This window comes from Ictalurus punctatus, chromosome 27, assembly GCF_001660625.3.
Source record: "Ictalurus punctatus breed USDA103 chromosome 27, Coco_2.0, whole genome shotgun sequence".
Lineage (NCBI taxonomy): Eukaryota > Metazoa > Chordata > Actinopteri > Siluriformes > Ictaluridae > Ictalurus > Ictalurus punctatus.
In genome coordinates, this window is record NC_030442.2 from 18,302,501 (window position 1) to 18,324,368 (window position 21,868).

The following is a 21,868-nucleotide window of genomic DNA, read 5'->3' on the forward strand; positions in this document are numbered from 1 at the left end:
GCTTTGCACAAACAGCTCAGTGTTTTTTCTTCTCTTTAAAGCAAATAAAAGTATAAATGATTATAAAACAGCAGTGTGAGGAGTGTGAGGAGGAGGAGTGTGAAGTGGAGGAGTGTGAGGAGGAGGAGTGTGAAGAGGAGGAGTGTGAGGAGGAGGAGTGTGAAGAGGAGGAGTGTGAGGAGGAGGAGTGTGAGGAGGAGCAGTTTGAGGAGGAGCAGTGTGAGGAGGAGGAGTGTGATTAGTGTGAGAAGGAGGAGTGTGAGGAGTGTGGAGTGTGAGGAGGAGCAGTTTAAGGAGGAGGAGTGTGAGGAGTGTGAGGAGGAGCAGTTTGAGGAGGAGCAGTTTGAGGAGGAGGAGTGTGAGGTGTGTGAGGAGGAGGAGTGTGAGGAGTGTGAGGAGGAGCAGTTTGAGGAGGAGGAGTGTGAGGTGTGTGAGGAGGAGGAGTGTGAGGAGTGTGAGGAGGAGCAGTTTGAGGAGGAGGAGTGTGAGCAGTGTGAGGAGGAGGAGTGTGAGGAGTGTGAGGAGGAGCAGTTTGAGGAGGAGCAGTTTGAGGAGGAGGAGTGTGAGGTGTGTGAGGAGGAGGAGTGTGAGGAGTGTGAGGAGGAGCAGTTTGAGGAGGAGGAGTGTGAGCAGTGTGAGGAGGAGGAGTGTGAGGAGTGTGAGGAGGAGCAGTTTGAGGAGGAGCAGTTTGAGGAGGAGGAGTGTGAGGTGTGTGAGTAGGAGGAGTTTGAGGAGGAGGTGTGTGAGGAGGAGGAGTTTGAGGATTAGCAGTTTGAGGAGGAGGAGTGTGATTAGTGTGAAAAGGAGGAGTGTGAGGAGTGTGAGGAGTTTGAGGAGGAGGTGTGTGAGGAGTTTGAGGAGGAGGAGTGTGAGGAGGAGGAGTGTGAGGAGGAGGAGGAGTGTGAGGAGGAGGAGGAGTGTGAGGAGTGTGAGAAGGAGGAGGAGTTTGAGGAGGAGCAGTTTGAGGAGGAGGAGTGTGAGGAGGAGGAGTGTGATTAGTGTGAGGAGGAGGAGTGTGATTAGTGTGAGAAGGAGGAGGAGTTTGAGGAGGAGCAGTTTGAGGAGGAGGAGTGTGATTAGTGTGAGGAGGAGGAGTGTGATTAGTGTGAGGAGGAGGAGTGTGATTAGTGTGAGAAGGAGTTGGAGTTTGAGGAGGAGCAGTTTGAGGAGGAGGAGTGTGAGGAGTGTGAGAAGGAGGAGGAGTTTGAGGAGGAGCAGTTTGAGGAGGAGGAGTGTGAGGAGTGTGAGGAGGAGGAGGAGGAGAATTAGTTGCTGCTGCAGAGACACAATCCGAGGACTGGCACTTCACACTGACGTTAACAGGCGGATCACGCTCGGTCTGCGCTCGGATAATCTGACATTCCCACCTTTGGGATCAGACTCGTGGGAGATGCAGGAAAAGTGGAACTGATCCACCTGTCACCTGCAGGAGCTCAGGGAATGGAATGATTTGAAACACGCCCCTTCTTTACTGGCTGGTTCTGTCAAGTTTGGGGCATGTGGGTGGAGCTAAAATTGCACAGATCAGTGATTGGTCAGACAAAATGTTCACAATCATTTTGATAAAGTCTCAGTACAGCAGAGATCTTCAGAAGGACTGCAGTGCTGAGCTTCCCTCCTTTTTTCCCTTTATTTTTTTCCCAATTTCAGAGGAAATGTCATAATTTCATCATTAAATGTCTTCTTGATATTTATTTAAATATTAACACACAGTAATGTTCTCTCATCGCTCATATTTAACTCCATTTCACGCCCCTGATCGACATAAAACTTAATGTTTAAAACTTACACTGAATACAAACCGGCTTCTCCATCGCTGTGTATGCGCTCGGCGCAGAGGGGAGAACATAAACACCTCAGATCTCTCCTCCGTGGGTTTGTATTGTATTTAACACTTTATGACAAACTTTTCACTTTGAAATACTTTCTATTTTCAAAATGATAAAAGTATTGGCGCCTCTGGCTCAGGGTTTGGATCTCCCGCTACCAATAGTCTGTGGTTCAAACTGACCTTACTTTTTTGTATTTATTATTATTATTATTTTTAAAGATATTGTATTTATTATCTGAAAAAAAGACAAAAAAAAAGAGATCACTTTGCCTTGATCATTCATATGATACGATGGCTACTAATTTATTTGTTTGTTTGTAACAACTACATCAAACAAAAACATTGTTAAAATTCAGAAATTGCACCAGTTGAGCCAATCAGGTTCCAGTATGCAAATTGGGGGTGTGGAAAACTGGGAAGGAGGGGCATGTATTTGCATATTCATACATTGTATTTATGACGTTTATAAAATCAAATGTAATAAAAATCATTTAAGATGAGTCCCGTTCAGGATGTATTCCTGCTTCATTCCCAGTATTCCCGAGACAAACTCAGGATCCGACCAGGATAAACTTCTTACGGAAGATGAATGAATAAATGAATGAATGAATAATTTTAACGCTTCACACCCTATAAACAGATGGCTTTGTTTTGAGTCCTGTCACAATGGGTCCTCCTTTTCCTCCTCCTCCTTTTCTTCCTCTTCCTCTTCCTTGGCATTGCGCAGTTTGTCAAGGTTTCCTCCAGAGAATCTTTCTCTCTCTGTCATTGATTAATTCCGGCAATGAGACTTCACCGGTGATCAAAATATCAGACGGCGTCAGAGAAAGCCGTAGTAAGTGAAGAGGAAACGCTTTTTCCAGCCCAGACGTCCTCAATCGATCATCGCTTAGCGCTCTGTCAGGGTTATTAATCACACCTCCAGCACGGGGAGGAGCTCAGAGGAAACGCTGGAACTCCAGACAAGTCACAGTACGCTTGTGTGTTTATTTCGTTTTTATCGTTTTTATTGTATTTATTGTATGTATTTATGATTCTATTTGTTAATTCACTCATTCAGACATGAACAGATTCTAAAGATGATAATATATATATATATATATATATATATATATATATATATATATATATATATATATATATATATATATATATATATTTCTGTAAAGCTGCTTTGAGACAACGACCATTGTAAAAAACGCTATACAACTAAAATTGAATTGAATTGAATTGAATTGAATAGGTACAACAGTTCAAATTAAATTCATGGAATAAATAACACATTCATTTTAATGAATTATTTCACTTGATTATTTAATTGTCCATTGATTAATTTATTCCTTCATTCGTCTGCAGTGAGCAGTTTCTCCTGGTTAGGGATCCGTGGGAGTCTGTGGGAGTGAGGCAGGAATACACCCTGAATGGGAAGCATTTTAAATTATTACATTAAGCGTTTTATTATTTTAACTTGTGATGGGGAAGACATGATGTTTTGTTGTTGTTGTTGTTTTCTCATATATGTAGGAATAAAAAGAAAATAACAAAACAAAAAATTCATGAATATTGTAAATACATGCTCCTCCTTCTCAGTATTTCACACCCTCAGTTTGCATACTGGAACCTGATTGGCTCAGCTGGTGCGATTTCTGAATTTGAACAAAAATGTCCTTACTTTGATAAACATCTTTATCATATGAATTATTCCAAAGCGATCTCTTTTCTTGTCTTTTTTCTTGAAAAAAAATGTTATATATATATAAGATTATAATATATTATATATTATATATTATAATAAGATTTCTGAAGATCATTCCTGCTTGAGGGATCGGAATAACAAGGAAATAAATACAGAGCTAACGTCAACATTCAATATTATTACATCTATATATATATATATATATATATATATATATATATATATATATATATATATAGACACACACACATATACACACATACACATATACATATTCACACACATATCCACAAGGACTAAAAATAATGGATTGTTTTATAGAAGAAGAGGAAAAAAAAATCAGGACTGAATCCTAAATGTCCAGTGGAGCGTTATCCCGGAGAGGGAGACGGAATAAAATGTTATAACGCTAATGTTGCTAATGGACACTAAAGACAAAAAAAAAAAAAAAAAAAAAAAGCAATCCATGAGTACATAAAATAAAAACACCATGACTTTATGACTAAAGCTCTGTACATCCCAGATTACACACACACACACACACACACACACACACACACACACACACACACACACACACACACACACACAGGTTAACCGCCCTCATTAGCATATTAGTGCTGTTAAAAGTCAGGTTGTAGCCAGTTAAAGTTAATTAGTTTGCAGGCTCGGGAGATAATAAAGCTAAATGTTCTGAATGTTGACAAGCAGCACAATAATAATGATCTTCATCATCTAAATTAAAAGCTGAGCTGACCGTCATCATCATCATCATCATCATCATCATCATCATCATCATCATCATCATCATCGTTTCAGTTCCTGCGTGCTAACATTGGTTATGTATTAGCGTTCACAAGCTTGGTGTGTGCGTGTGTGTGTGTGTGTGTGTGTGTTTCAGTAATATTCACTCAAAACACTGCGGCTGTCATAGCACTGTACATCTTAGAAAGAAGGTTCTTCAAGGGTTCTTTAAGGATTCTTACCTTTGAAAACGTTTCTAATTGTTACCCAAGCTTTAAGTGTTACCCAGAGAACCAATACAAGAACCCATAGGACCCTAGAGTATGTAGAACCCTACAACAGTGTTTTTTTTGTGTGTTTTTTTCATCAGAAAGGGTTCCAGGTTGAACATTGTATGGAAGAACGTGTTTTTTAAAGAGATTTTTTTTTTAAAAAAAAACAGCATGTTGTACGGTTCTATGCAGAATCTTTAAGAGTTCCCCAAGAGGGACACCCAAAGAACCCTTACCATAAGTTTTCTAAGCAGGACCCTACAACGGAGTTCCCACAAAAAAAAAAAAAAACAACAACAAAAAAAACAAAGAAACCCACACTCAGTTATAAGGTTCCGTGTAGTTCTATGTAGAACCCTACAACTACGTTGATTCCAAGTAAAAACTTATTTGGAAGCTAAGACGGTTTTCTAATATGAGCTATTACGGGTTCCTACAGAGAGAGACTCGTAATCAAAAACAGAGTGTTTTCCTTTCTTTAAGCTTTAAATATTACCCAGAGAACCAACCAAAGAACGCTTAAGTGTTCTCTGTAAACCTGAATGAAAGGGAACCCTTCATGATATGAAATCACTCTGCTGTAGGGCTCTAAACAGAACTTATATGGGTTCCCTATTGGGACAGTGAAAGAACTTTCCAAGGCTGTATGTACTGTAGAACCATACAACGTTGAGGGTTCTGATTAGAAACCTTCTTAAGGGTTCCAGAAGTTCTAAGAGTGAAATGTACATGTACATAAAACTGAGTTTAGGGAGAAAATATTAACAATTAGTATCATTTTTTTTATGATGTCATAATTTAAAGAAACAAATTGAGCAAGATATTCAGAGAGATTTCAGTTAAATTACAGATCTGTGTTTGAAATAAAACATATTTGAATAGTAATGATCAGAAGAATTCGGTGTTTTAAAAGTAACAAATATAACTTTTTAAAATAAAAATCAAAAGTTTCTCGGAGTTTCTGTTTCTCGGACTTTCTGTCCCCTGCCACGTGTTTTGTTCGTGACGACGACGGCGTGTGAATCAAATCGAAATGAGACCCTCGCAGGACCGCAGAACCTCGCTTGACTTTTGCTTTGTTCTGAAATCTCATTTTCAGAGAGGTGCGAAGTGTCAGGTGTGAGAATGAAGCAGTCCTGCGGGCGCTGCAGCCCCACTTCACCTGACCAAATCAATAACACTGCGTGATTATGACAGGAAAAAGATCCGAGACCTTCCGTCCTCGAAAAGGAAGCCGAGCGGACATTAATGAGCGTTCGGGAGGATTTATTCTGAGCCTCGGTGCTAAAAGTAGACGTTGATGGTTGCAATAAATAACGGAGGTGAGGTGATTATGGCGTGTGTTACCTTTAATAGTGCTCATTAAGACGGCTTCTTCATCGGCGATGTGGAGAGACGAGAGCGATGACGACGTTCCTTCATCCACTCGGGGCCAGGTTTGGTTCCTGTGAGGAACTTTACATAGGAAAATGAACACGACGTCGAGCGTGTGATCAAATATTTCAGCTCGGCACTAATGAGACGAATGTTTCACTTTGAAAGAGATTTTTTTAATCACTGGAATATTCAAACAGTTAATTATCAATTATACACTAATCTGCATACACAAAAAAAAGGGTTCTTGAAGGGTTCTTTAACTCGGCTCATGTGGAAACAGGTCATTTTAATTAGTATCTTTTTATTTAGTTGTTATGATTACTTATTGTTTTAGTATTTGGTATAATCTTATATAAATAGAACCCTTAAACATTCTTATGGTTTCCCATCTTGACGGATATTTAAAAGTTGCTACATAGGTAAATGCCTGAAGAAGCGATTGTTCTAATGGTGTATGTATTAACTGGGAAAGTGTGCAGAATAATCTCCGATTCATCATTTATTATTTTATTCTTAATATCTAGAACATGTCAGGAGTTTAGCATTTAGTTTCTTGGTACTTGCAACACTGGGTTCCTCAAGGTCTCATTGGAGAATTAAGGGCTCTTACATTGGACTTCTCCTCTTATGGGCTCAATATATGCTCAGCGAGAAACCAGATACAGCTCCAGATACAACTCCAATTCCAAAAAAGTTGGGACGCTGTGTAAAATGTAAATAAAAACAGAACGCAGTGATTTGTGAATCCCATAAAACCCGTGTGTTATTCACAAGAGAACAGAGAAAAACATATCAAATGTTTAAACTGAGGGAATGCACCAGTTTAAGGGGAAAAAAATAAGGTCATTTTGAATTCGATGGCCATGACACGTCTCAAAAAAGTTGGGACGGGGGCAACAAAAGGCTGGAGAAGTACGTGTTAGTAAAAAGAAAGAGCTGGGGGTTAATAGGCTGCGGGTCAGTAAGATGATCGGGTATAGAAAGAGGATATTGGAGAGGTGGAGTCTTTCAGAAGTAAAGATGGGATGGAATCTGGATGGAAGCAGATGTGGTATATGTGAAGTTTTCTAATAGTGAGACACAAAAGCTTTAATGGTTCCAGGTTTTACCCCCCCCCCCCCCCCCCCCCACAAAGTGCACTCTTCTAGAAAAAAGAAAAAACAGTTCTTCAAGGGTTATTTAAAGGGTTTACTGGATTAAAGATTGTTGCTTTCCAGATACAGAACACTTAGGTTCCAAAGGTTCTAGGGCTCTATGTAGAACCCTACAGCAGTGTTTTCCAACTTTTTTTTTTTTTCCAATGCTTCTTTGATTAGATGATCGCCTCACCTGTTTCATATCACCTTCTTATTTCAACTCGTCACATCGCTATAAGTCCTACATTGCCCCCGTCCCAACTGTTTTGGAACGGGTTGCATGGATCAATTTCAAAATAAACATTTATCTTCAAAAAACTACGCAGTTGATCATTTAAAACGTCAAATACCCCGTCTTTACGCATGATTTGTTTCAATACAAGTCGAAGTACATTTACACATCACTCCTTTGTTTTTATTAGCATTTCCCATAGTGTCCCAACTTTTTCGGAATTTGGGTTGTACTATTTTGTAGGGTTCTACATAGATCCTTTAAGGGTTCCTTATAGATAAATAACCGAACGTAAATCCCTTATTAATGGTTCTACATTTCATACGAATGCATTTATATCGGGAATTGCGTTTATTTTTATATTTTGTAGGAAAATCTCCTAAACACTGGGGCTCCGAACAGGACGTTTATTTGAATGCCTCTAAAAGTATTTTTATATTCACCACTGTCCGTTTCTTTTCACATATTTCTCTGAGGAAGTTGTTAATATAGTTTTATTGATTGAATATTATAGTAATACCTGTATAACGATAAAGTTATTACCATGTTATTATCTACAAGCGTTATTATTAAGTTTATGAATGACAAAATCGAATTTCTGCATAAAGAAAACGCAGAATTTTATGAACATTTTGCCTTTTTTATTAAATGTAAACATCTCATTTAACGCACACCTCTTTTTAACACGGAAAGATAGCACAGTAATTGAATTGCACAAAACACACTATTATGGGTTTAAAGTGAATTACATCTGAGCGTTTAAAAAAAAAATATTTAACTAAAGACAGACAAAAGCTTTTTGCTCACATTGTAGCAGCAATTAATTTACAATAGAGGGACGTAAAGTGTAATATAGAGACACGGCCGTTCCACTGATTAAACAGGATTAAATTAAAAAAACTAATTACAAAGGCTACATTCCTACACACTGTTCTATTATGTGGCTAATTGTTTTGTGTGTGTGTGTGTGTGTGTGTGTGTGTGTGTGTGTGTGTGTGCGCCTTGAGTTTCCTAAAGACGATTCTAAACAGCGCACAGTGTGAAAGTATCAGTCGAGACACACACTGGAATTTCTGACATCTATTCTGATCCGTATTTATCCCGAGTGTGAAATATGACGAGGTGAGAACGATGACCTCGCCACTTTGTTCAGACGAATTCACTCGCACGTCATCGTTCGGATGAAAATAAAACACGTCGAGTCGAAGCTCAGAGGCTTCCGTCAGCGAGGACACCGCCGCCGCTTCCTGTTTGGGTGTCTGCGCTTCCTGGAGAAGTTTTGAGTTTGACAGTTAGTAAGAAAAATAAATAAATAAATAGATAGATAAATGAATAAATAAAACCACGTGAGCGGACACTTATCTGCGTTTTACGACACAATGGGATTCGTTTATCAGTCTTTTAGTCGAGTCATGTCTAAATGTAAATGAAAGTGAACTAAAAATTGATTTCTGCTGGCCCAGCTGGTTGTCCATTTACACGCCGCCATTTCCTCGATCGTAACAGAAAGATTTGTTTTATTTGACTTGTTACAAAACGCTGACACTGGAGACTCCTTCCATAAATGTTGCATAAACATCCACTTCAGAAATATGAAAACTTCATATCGTTTCTTGTTCTGTTTTATCTAAAGCGTCTGCTGTACAAGTCCCTATGAATGAGCTGTTGCTATAGAAGCGATAACGTATCAGAACAAATGCCTTAATATAAACCTGGGATCTGTAGCGGCACTACTTTATAGTAAATGAATCAATCAACACCTTCTAAACCAATCAGAATCCAGAATTCAACAGCTGTATGAATTCTGGATTGTACACGATTCGTGGGTTTTTGCGTCTTCCGTTGCCGTCCTCTCACAGGTGGATCTTTAGACGTAGCGTCGTAGCAGCGCTCACATTCTGGGACTAGAATCTAAAATTTCTCACACGGACGTAAACGAATTCTTTTACGATGTGCGCTTTTCGTCTCAGACAACAAAATCCGGCCAAAACATGGTTCGGTGCGGTCGATCGTTTCAGTACGCTTCTTCTGAGCTCCGTTTCTGATTTCCGTCTTCATAAACAGCCGTGACTGGACGTGATGACATTACTCTGATGTTAGAATTCGGAGATTGATGGATGGATCACTGACTCATCACACCTCCGTTATAAACTCATCCTTGACAACAAGAAGTCACCCTGAAAACCGAACGCCTGGCGCTTCTCGCCCACGCGCCGACTCCGTGTAGATTGCACAGCTGCAGCCTTAAGCGGGATTTGGCACAGCGGAGGGGAATTTCTCCTCCTTGCCGTGTTTCACCCCGCCGGGATTTGTCTCTGCTAATTAATAATCCGCTGATGTGGCCGACGCCCAATAAGATTATTAGAAAAGTCGTTAAAAACAGCGTCTCATCTACAGCTGGAACCGAAGAGCTCTGAGAGTCCAGCGGGACTGTTCCGGTACACTAAAATTGTTTTGTTCAAGAAATTTAATTGCACCATCTACACTGGTTATCCTGTGAGGATTACAGTATAATGACTCCGTTCTGACACAGAATGAAAAGGGAAAGATATATATATATATATATATATATATATATATATATATATATATATATATATATATATATATATATATAAAGAGCTGAGATAAATCTTCTATAAAGGAACACAATCAACAGTGTGCTTTACAGGAACGATTTTTCTACGTTTAATCAGCGACCGGAGATCAGGTTGATGTTTTTCAACAGGACTCACTTCTCTATCAACAAATATGAAGTATTTTTTACAGTCTGGAATATTCTTCGGACCTCGTAGCAATAGTTTTAGGCTAAAAATCCCAGTTGCACCATGTTGTTGTCAATCAGTGTCAAACGGCACACAATAAACGCCTTCAGCATCTCACCAAAACCTGTCGTTTGTTGTTATTCTGCAGAATATAAAATTCCCTTCAGGCCTTCTTGTCTAATTCAACTATCCGTGACATGTTTTTCTATAAAATTCATAGGAATGTCACCTGAGCCCTGACCGGATGAAAACAAAACAAAACATGGAATAAACGTATAGAAAAATGTTTCTACACCGCAGTGCGGTCGAGTTCTGGATGCTTATTGGATAAAAGGTGATGTTTTACTAGTATGTGATCATTTCTCTAGTAACGTGCACAGCAGATACCCCGCACAAACGTGTGTTCATATGGTCAAGTCTTCTGTAAGGAGAAATGTGTTCATTTGACATTAATGGAAGGAGTCTCCAGTGTCAGCGCTTTCAGAGGCCGAGTCGAGGGAACGGCTGTTCGTAACTGCTATAACTTACGTGAGAACAGGAACATGTTTCAGTGACATTCCACAATATTAAATGTAATTATAAACCTATAGAATCAGGACATGTCTTTCTTAACCTTTTACTGCATGGTGTTGCCAAATGGCAACGATGAATTTATCTTTATATTTATATTTGATAGGCAATAATACAAAACTACTATACGTTCTATTTGCACTTCCTTTTCTGCAGTCACATGGGAAAGTGAAGCTCATCAGAGGGCTACAAAAAATAAGATTTATTTTCCAATGTTTAGGCAAAACTACTTAAAGGATAAAACATTGAACGTCGTACCCTAGCAAAAAGAAATTGAGTTCATCAGATTCATCTCCTCATGATCACAATCCGTATCTTACATGAAGACTCCACCCGTTACAGTGGTCACCATTTTGAAATGTACAGCATTCAGGTTTTTTTTTGCTAATCCTTGTTCAAATTTTGTCAAATTCTTACCAAAATTGTCTCAGATGATCATTGGACAGAGCCGCACAAAAATCACCGAACAGAATGTTGAACTTGATATTTCTTTACAAGTTATGATGTGGCAAATTTAACAATGTTGACCCAAAATTGGATCAGGGACTGTATCTTACTGCCACACTTTAATAAATCATAATGAAACTTGGTAGGTTTCGTCCGCAGCATGCTCTGGGAGTCCTTGCTAAATTTGACAACAGCGCCACCTACAGGTCATGAGATTTGAAAAATTGATGTTTTTGTTTATGACTTTTGAAAACTTGGAGAGAAAATTCTGACCTTGGTATTTACAGACTCAGTGGGTCACTGCATATCCGATGATACCAATTTTGCCAGGATCAGATTTACCACCTGTCCACCATTTTGAAATTTGTCCTATATTGTAATATATTTTAAAATATTTGATGTATCAGCACAACATTTGGTAGGGATGACTCATAGCGTGTCCTCTAGGTACCTAGTGTTATAGAGACAGAAGGTTTTTTGTAAAAACATGTAATTTTGAAAACATTGTCCAAAATGTGTCTTTTTGGCGTCATTACATGTGTAGTGTACTGTGATAAATGAGAAGCATTAATTCTGAAGGTCCTGGGGTCGATTCCCGTGTGGTGCAAGTTCTTAAAAGTCTGTGTAATGTTTTGTTTTTCGGTTCCTTTCTTTGTTGGCTCAGCAGTGCAGCAACCTTTCAACATCTTGGCATGCAAATATATGCCTCTGTTCTGTACATTTCCTGTTCAATCGTATTCTCAACTGCGCTTCTGAACCTATCTTTTCTTCATCCATGTACATTCTATTTCTCTTTGGGCTCCACAATGCGCTGGCAGTGCCTTTGGTGCTTGGCCCCTTTAAACACTTTAATTACAACTGTAATTGGAATTGTAATCTCATACATGTTGTGTTATTTTTGACTATATGATACTTTCCAACATTGCATACTGTTGCCATATGGTAACAATTTACCAACTACCCCCTAACCCCGACCCCCCCCCCCCACACACACACACACACACACACACACACCCCACCACCACCACCACCCTTGATGAACTCTTTCTCAAGCAAAAGTACCCTTTTGGGAATTGGGCATTATTCCAAATTTGGCACCAGGATACATTTTGTGTCTTTTAATTAAACTGTTTGAAGATTTGTGACACAAGTAAAAGTCTGTTTGAGACACTGAGACACTGAACACCTCCACACGAGAGTGTGATGATGTAAACATACTAAAACTGTAGTTATACACTTGGCTGTGTTGATAGCTAACCCTAGACATCTCAGATTGATTGACTAATTTTAGGTTTATTATGTGATGGTGTTGATCATTTAACAGAGAGAACAAAGACGTTCTAGTGTGACGTTAAATCTAGAACTGCCCCAGCACACACAGTGGATATTATTATTATTATTATTATTATTATAACTTCATAAACGTTCAAGGACTGAAATCGTTTTATCAGTGTCAAGCCGCCGGGTCTTTACACTATGCCGCTGTCAGGAACGGAGAGAGCAGAGAAGAAAAGAACTGCTTCTTCACATAAAGGGAGAAAAATGAAGGTGTACACGACACAATAACACCCTCCGTGTCCGCGTCCTCTCACAGCGGATTCTCAGCGGAGCTCGGCTCTCTGAAAGCCGATTCATTTTCCTGAGCTCTCGTCTGACGAAAAGGAGCGCAGGAACGGAGGAGTGGAGAATTGGAGCATGGATGCAATTAATCTCAGTGAACTGAGAGCTGCTTCGTTCATTAATCTTTGATTGTAAATGAATAGTGTAATTGAGGCAGGGACGGAGTGCGCGTGGGACAGAGGGACGCGCTCCAGAGAGCAACGGCTGATTGAGCGTTACACTTAGACAGTGAGAATTTAGGCCTCATTATGACCTACATCATCTGCACTGTCTCTAAATGGCTGCGTGTTTTCACTTCCTGTACATACACTAGAGTCCAACAGTATGCCAGAATGCTACATATAATTGTGTGTGGTAGTGTGCGATTTGGGACACAGCCTTTTTTAATATTAGTTTAGCTTTGGGTTGTGGCTCAGCAGCTTTCAAAAGTTAGTTAGTGTTTCTGGGTTAGCTTTTATCCTCTACGTTAGGTTTAGATCACATTTGATCAGTATCTATGCTAGGTTAGCTTCATGCTCACTCGCTAGGTCAGCTTTTATGCTTCAGTTAGGTCTTGCTCTGTAGTTTGTTTTGGCTGTAGCGTAGCTTTTTCTTGCCAGTTTAGCGTTAGCTTTTTATGTTAACGATCATATTTTCCATTAGCTTTTGATCAAAAAGTTAGCTTTCATGCAACAGACTAGCATCTAGTTTGCTTTCGGCTAGCTTCTTTTAACGCTCATTAGGTCCAATCCGAGTTGTCGATGCTTTTATGCAGATCCAAGGTGGGCCTGGGCCTGGTGGGTGTTTGTTGTCTTGCAACCAACAAAAAAAAAGCTGTCATTTATATGCTGAAACAGGTAAGACTCTCCCAGCAAACATTTAGTAAACAGGAAGCACATGACAGGAAGTCATCAGAACCGGCCTGGTGGCCACGCCCTCACTCTGCCCAGCTGTGAAAGAGTCTCCGTATTTTCAGACTTTGGTGCTGCGTATTTTGTAGATCCGGGTTTCCTGTAACTCGTATTACTGTTCGTACATTTGTGAGTTTTTCAGAAGACGAAACTCACACGTGACTCATGCTCACAGAGCTCGCAGTTTGGTTCTTTCTCTGTGGTAGAGAGAGCAGTGACTCACAGCTGAGATCTTTCTGCATTTCAGATCAGCGTGTGGAGATGGAAGGAGAGAGAGAGAGCTATGGAGTGCGCAGTCTCTCTTCGCTACAGCCGGGCGTGATGACGTGACGGGAATGAGATTATTAATATCGCCTGGACAGCTGTTGGCGTGCCAGTCCTCGATCACGCCAGGCTTTCCTCTCTCCTCTTCCACTCCTCTGGACAACAGAAACATATTTATCATTGCCCGTCATCAATTCTGACATCTGGAGCAAAGTCAGGAATACTTAATGCATTGAAATAAATCGACACAGGCAGTCAAGCGTCCGAACGCAATCGCTGTGTGTGTTTTAAGTGCGATTCTGTGAAACAGTATAGCCGACTTCGTTATGTTAGACAGCTACTCAATGTCACTGGCTGTCATTCATTAAAGAAAAGCTTGAGTCATAAAGCCTCATTTTTTCCCAGAATGGACCGAGCGCTATTCGCAAGCAGGTTCTATTTATGGCTTGGACACACACTGCTCCCTCAGGAGGCCGACTCCGGCTGGTTTATTGCTCATTTTTATGGACATTTATCAGGACTGACTCAAGGTAAAATAGGCTCACCATGATGCCCAATAGGTCCTGATTTTCCTTCCAAGACTGCAAAAATGAACTTTTCATAATAGATTCCAAATAAGATGCATTTACAGATGGCAGGGAATAAACATGACACTCCAGTGTGGTTAAAAACATCCATCCAAATGCTCTAATCGATGCCTCGTTAATTCCTCAATCCTACACCCTTCAGCCTCTGACCTGGAAAATTATCAAAGTCTGCCATCTTTAAGGAAATACCAGTTCCAGGAATCAAGCAACGAGGATAGAGGAGGCTTCAAGATCAAGGATGTTTCGTACACAGATCGTATTTTTTTAAATTTTGGGGCATGATGTGATCCTGTGGTATAAATTCATCAATGTATACATGTATAAAATGCATAAGAATGTAAAACTCTGCCTACAATCATGCCAGCAACAACCACGCATCATATATCATTCAAAGGTTGAACCCTGCAACAGAGAGTTTCCTCATGAGGTATGGCTCCAGTTGGAATGCCCTTAGAAGGATCCGATAAATGTCCAAAATTCCCCTGAAATTACTCACCACTAAGATTATTTTTATTTATTCATTCATTCATCTTCAAGGTCACAGTGGATCCAGAGTCTATCCCAGGAATTTTGGGTGTGAGGTGAGAATAGACAATCATTCACAACTAGGGGCAATTTAGCATCATCATTCCACCTGCATGTTTTTGGGAAACCCAGGAGAACCCAGAGGAAACCCAATAAAAGGTCTAACAGTATTTGTCTATACACGTTAAAAAAGTTAAAAGGCATATGCAATTAAAAGTCCTTCAATTTCTTCCTAATGTGGAAACCCTTAAAGGTTTGGCAATTTCTGGAACTCTAGCCTCAAGAACCTTTAACTAACCAATGAACACTTCGAGAACCTTTTTTGGAGAACTCCAGTGGGCCAGCATGGAACTTGAGTTAGGAGCTATGAGACATTTGTAAACAATTCTTCACCTGGACTGACAGTCTGGTCCTCCATGTTTGTCTGATCTTTCATGTTTACTCCGTGAAAACCTCAAGTTTGGCTAAAACGGAGTTTGCATAGCGGTTTGTCTAGCAGGGGACACGGTGTTGGTTGGTAACTGTGTTACCATTCAAATAAAATATATACACATCACCACATGTCAAAAATTATGCACGAACACTCGATTAGGCTTCGAGTTCATGTGAGAATTCCTCACACACAGTTTTCCTTTATGGACAGTGCATTCTCGTGCATTCCTGAATAGCAGTGTACATGTGCGGGAAGTTTCTGATCAGTAACGAATGGAGAATAAACAGTTCTGAGTCGACGTTTCAGTTTTGGACCCATGACGTGAAAATGAAGCGATTGGCGTGAGAGCTCAGCCGCGAGCGCGATGGGTTCATCCTGATCCGATATGACCAACGCACGGCGAGTCGAATCGTAGCCACTAGACTGAGCGAGCAGGTTTTGGACGGAAGAGTGTGTGTTGTGAGAGCTGATATGGGCACACACACACAGACACACACACACACACACACACACACACACACACACACACAAATGTATTGTGAAAGCTGGGACTCATCGGGTCGCTGTTGACTGGAGGCCACGTCATTCTGATGCCATGTGACAGGTGTAAAGCGCTGCTCATTGGGGAAGCCATGCTACGCTAATTATTGATGCTTAAACAAATTGGGTGATGATGACTCACACTGACTCATCAGAGCTGAAAATGGCTGATGGGAAACTTGTGGTGAAGTGTGCACACTCCAGAAATGGAAACGTGATCCGGAATGGAAATGCTGGAAAGTTTTGATGCCAGACCCATAGTGTGGGGATAAAGTCAAGATATCATGAAATTCCACTGTAACCAATCAGAGCGCAGCTCGTGTTCTTAAATTCTACAGTAACCAATCAGAGTGCAGCTAATGTACTTAAATTCTACAGTAACCAATCAGAGTGCAGCTAATGTACTTAAATTCTACAGTAACCAATCAGAGCGCAGCTCCTGTTCTTAAATTCTACAGTAACCAATCAGAGCACAGCTCCTGTTCTTAAATTCTACAGTAACCAATCAGAGTGCAGCTCCTGTTCTTAAATTCTACAGTAACCAATCAGAGTGCAGCTAATGTACTTAAATTCTACTGTAACCAATCAGAGCGCAGCTCCTGTTCTTAAATTCCACATAGTTTTTAATCTAAAATCTGCATATTTCTGGTCTTGTGCCGTGTGTTTGTACATTTATTCATTTATTTGCGCGCTTATTTATTTGTTTGTTTGTTTGTTTGTTTGTTTGTTTATAGGAAGCTCTTTGGTGCTTGTTATATTTAGCGACGTTGCCATGTGCTTTCCTTCAGCGACAGCCGTCAAATCCGGTTACACTCCTCTGTCTTCCAGAGAAAATGAAAAAAAAAAAAAAATAAATTTCAAGCCCCAAAAAATCTCGAAATGGAATCGTGATGTTCTTACACCAAATATATTTACACACAAGCCCAGATCCTTCACTTCCTAAAGCTAAACACATCTGTTTCCTTTAAAAACAGAGGAACTAAAGCTTTAATGTTGAGCCATAATGTGGGAAATGTTGGATTTCTGCAGATTAACAATTAGTTAGCACTCTCTACACCAATGTAATAAATAAATACATGGTCTGCACTTATAGAGCGCTTTTATCCAAAGCGCTTTACACTGTGTCTCATTCACCCATTCACACACACACTCACACACACACACCAATGGTAGCACAGCTGCCATGCAGGGCGCTAACTTGTCATCGGGAGCAACTTGGGGTTCAGTGTCTTACCCAAGAACACTTCAGCACGTGGAGTCACGTGGGCCGGGAATCCTCCCCCAGTCCAAAGACATGCATGGTAGGCTAATTGGCGTGTCCAAAGTGTCCGTAGTGTATGAATGTGTGTGTGAGTGTGTGTGTGATTGTGCCCTGCGATGGACTGGCACCACATCCAGGGTGTACTCCACCTGGTGCCCCATGCTCCCCACGACCCAGTAAGTGGTACAGAAGATGGATGGATGGATGGATAGATATATTACTATCCCTCAGACACCCCCAGGCCACTGCTTTACTTTACTTTAGTTTATACAGAAGCCGTCTCCATTTAAAGAGTCTCGCTATCTGTGTTCTTGTGTTCCCAAAGTGAGCAGTAAAAATGATCCGGCAAAGCGAGTGTTCTTTCTAAACGCGCATTAAAATGCGATGCAATTTCCTTCTCCGATTTACGGACGCCCAAAATAAGAGCGAGAAACTTTAACTGTGGTCTGAAATTCTTTAAGCACACGCACGGCTTTCTCCGCTCGCCTGTTCCTAATTTGAAACGCTGATGCGTGACTGCCATATGTGAGAGGAGCCAGCGAGGAAGGGATTATTCCACTTTCCTGAATTTCTGTAATGGCCGAGCAAGGCGTCGCTTTCACAAAACACGCTCTAGTGCGGAGTCCCATTTAAAGGGAAAAAATTAAACACACCCGTCATTCTCCTCGCACTAAATGTAGTCAGAGATCACAACGTGGGTTTTTTTAGGCCAATGGAGGTCGGTGTCACCCAAAATCCCCCAAAATTACACACGACTATTCATGTAAACGTTACGTTTCACAGATTTGTCATATGTAGTGTTTTTTTTTTTTTTTTTTTTAACACAATTCATTTGTTTTCTTCACGATTCATCTGTTGTTCATGATTCAAGTGATACACATGAAGTTGTATGTGTAATGTGTAATTTTTGTACTCATGATTCATTTCTACAAGGTTTTTGCAAATGACTCACTTAATTTCAACTTTACATGATTAATGTATATTCATGTGTGAGTTTTAGACATCATTAATTTATCTTTCATATGAGATTTTTTTACGATTCATTTATTTTCATGATTTTTTTTATTTACAAATGATTCACTTATTTTGATCAATTTTACAGTTTACTTATTTTGACATGATTTTTACAAATGATTCACTTATATTTATGGTTCAACTTTACATGATTCATTTATATTCACGTGTGTGATTTTTACACATGATTCATTTATCTTTCAGGTGATTTTCCTCATGTTTCACTCATTTTCTTTTCTTTTTTTTCTTCAAATAATTCATTTATTTTAGACACTTCATTTATTTTTGAGTTGGGATTTTATCACTTTCACTTATTTTATTTTTTTTATTTAGTTATTTATTTATTTATTTTTTTTACAAATGATTCATGTTCCTGGTTCATTTTTACATGATTCCTTTACTGTATATCCACATGATTTTTTTTTCCTTCGTGATTTATTACACGATCCATTTTCATGTGATTTTTACACATAATGTTTCAAATTATTTATCTTTCAAATGCGATTTTTTTTCACTATTCATTTATTTTGACACACATTTTACGAATGATTCACAGATCATCTTTTCACTATTTATATTCACGTGTTTATTGCACAACTCATTTATCATTCATGTTTTATTACACATCACTTTATCTTTCGCACCCCCCTCCCCCACAATGAATTTATTTTCATATGATCTTTACAAATGATTCATTTACGTTCATGTATTTATACAGAAATCATTTATTTTCGAATATGTTTTTTTTTTTTTTTCATGATTCGCATATTTCCAAAGGATTTTTACACACGATTCATTAATTCTCGTGATTTTTACAAACTTCGTTTATTTTCACTTTCATTTTTCAGGTTTCATTCATAAGGCAGTATGCACATTGTTATGGCTATTTATGAAAAAATGTTTGGCACATTATAGTGATTTTAATGATGTATTATTAATTATTCACATATAATTGTATCACCAATGCTGAAACAAACCGGCTCATACTTATTGGTGATATAATGTGTTATAAACACTGATATGTATTCTATTAACAGATTATATATGAATTATGAACATAGTTAAGTAATTGTAATTCCTTATGACTGCATTATACTTATATCTATCTATCTATCTATCTATCTATATATATATATATATATATATATATATATATATATATATATATATATATATATATATGTGTATGTATGTATGTATGTATATGTATGTAGTTTTACACACACACACACACACACACACACACACACACACACACACACACACACTTCTGCAGGGTCTCTTAGACAAGTCCCCCGGCTGAAAGTCTGCTCATTTGTTAATGACACACACTCAGGGCGTCTATCGATCTTCCTTTGCCACTAATTAATAGTGCACTCATTAAAACATTTGCATTACGTCGTGAGTTAACAACGCTCAGTTAATGTGTATGTGATTTGTCCTCCTGCATGCTTTAGATCGCTGTTATTTGGCCTGCTGCAGTTCTTCGCGCTCTTCAAGGACGATGTCTGATTTAATTAATGAGCGTTTAAACGAAAGCACAATTATCAACATGCCTTGAGGATACGGCCGACATCTCGATACATCTCGCTACCTTACTTCAACCTGCTGCACAAACACCAGTAATAAATCTCTAACAAGACCCTAATCACTTTTTTTTTTTTTGCTTGTTTGTTTGTTTATTTATTTATTTATTTATTTATTTATTTGTTCATTCTGCTAGGAGGATGTTAGGAGGATGTTCGTGTTCTGGACTTTAATTGAGGGAATGACTCAAATGTATAGTTCTTAACAAAACTGATTGAAGAAAGTGTGAAGCGATTAAAGTCATCTGAGGCTACATAAAAAATACAGATCATAAACGTACATAGCAATCAACCTGACCAAAAATAAAAACTCCCTCTTTTCTAAAAATCCATGGCGAAGCAGCAAAGACGTGTTTAGCGCCGTTTAACATCATGAACACCTTTGGGTTGTAGAGTTGTGAACGTAATTTAGCTAGCGAATAACCTGAAGTAGACTGTCAGTGTAAAAAAATGACTCCTGGACCAGTGTATTTCCACTAAAATGAAATATGTAGCTTTGACTTATTGTTATGATATCCATGTTACTACAATACATTACATTTGAAAATGTAAATATTTAAATTTAATCCATTTAACATACAGTAAGTACAGTAACTAAATCACTGTCCTGGTTCAGAGTTGCAGGGGGCGGAGTTTGTCAAAAACAGAGGTGTGTCTCGGTTAAGCGTGACAATGACGGGTTTTCTTGTGCGATATCGGCTCGAGTGAGGAGCAGCGCCACTGTCTGGCAGTTTGATGTAATCACAATGTCATTTCTGGCTTGTGACTGGGCAGGACGTGTTGATTAATTTTCTCTAACAGCAGCTCTGACAGTAGTGCAGCTGCACATCGCAGGCTTATATTACGTTCTGTCGTTTCTATAGTAACGGCTCATTCACGGGGACTTGTATGGAAGGAGTCTCCAGTGTCAAGGCATTGTAGCAGTCATTCACTGATCTTCAGTAAGCTCTTTATCCGCTAAGGGTTGCTGTGGATCCAGGGAACTTGCGAAGCGAGCTGGGAATACACCGGCACTGCGTAACTCTGAATACAGAGAACTTGAGTAAATATTGATGTCATTTTTGAACTCAGGTTACAGACTCTGAATAATGAGAGTCGAATATAAAACAATATTGGTACAATAAGTGTTGTTGAAGATATTAAGTGGATTTTGTAACCAATATGGAATAACACACACACACACACACACACACACACACACACACACACACACGAGATCTCGGGTTGTATTATTAACTGTAAAGCTATTTAATTAAGAATTTTGTTAATGCAAATACCTTATTATTATTATTATTATTATTATTATTATTATTATTATTATTATTATTAAGGGCAAACCTGAAATGATTAGCACGCTTCACCATGCACTCGTGTTTATTCATCCTGTATTCAGCCGAACCTGCACCTGCATTTTAATCACGTATAGCATCACTGCACGCCTCATGTGCGCATTAGTGAGCAGGAACGATGCGGGATCTCCGGGGCCTCTGCCGAGCGAAATAAAGAAGTGTGCAGCCTGAAACAATATCAACACTAAACGCAAAAGTCGACATAAAGCTAATGAAGCAGCGCGAGCAGCTTGCGGGGCATAGCAGATCACTTCAAAGCTCCGAATAAACTCTTTCCTGAAGGTGAGAGGGAATAAAGTGGATCCACTGGCATGAAACACACTCAGTAAATGTTTAGAGAACATTAACAGTACCGTTTGAAGCCTCGTCTGAGATGTAGCTGTGCGCCAAATCTCAAAAAGACCCTCAAAAGGGTAGAACTGAAACTGAAAAGGCGTGTTTGTATGATTACACGTCGAGTATAACGTCGTTTATAAGCAGTGACTGTTTCAAAATCTGTTTGCAGGAAAGAAATTCTGTTGAAAATTGTCAGGAATGGTTTTAGACTAATTTAGTACCTGCCCTGCAGTCGTAGCAATTTACACGACATCTGTTTCTGAAGTGACTTTCAGACTGCAGGAAGTGATTCGATCGATTTGCATTGACTCCGCCCCATCCGTATTTCACTTTACTTTTTCCAGGGTTTTTTTTTTTTTTTTTTTCCATATTTTCTTTAATTGTAGTTTAATA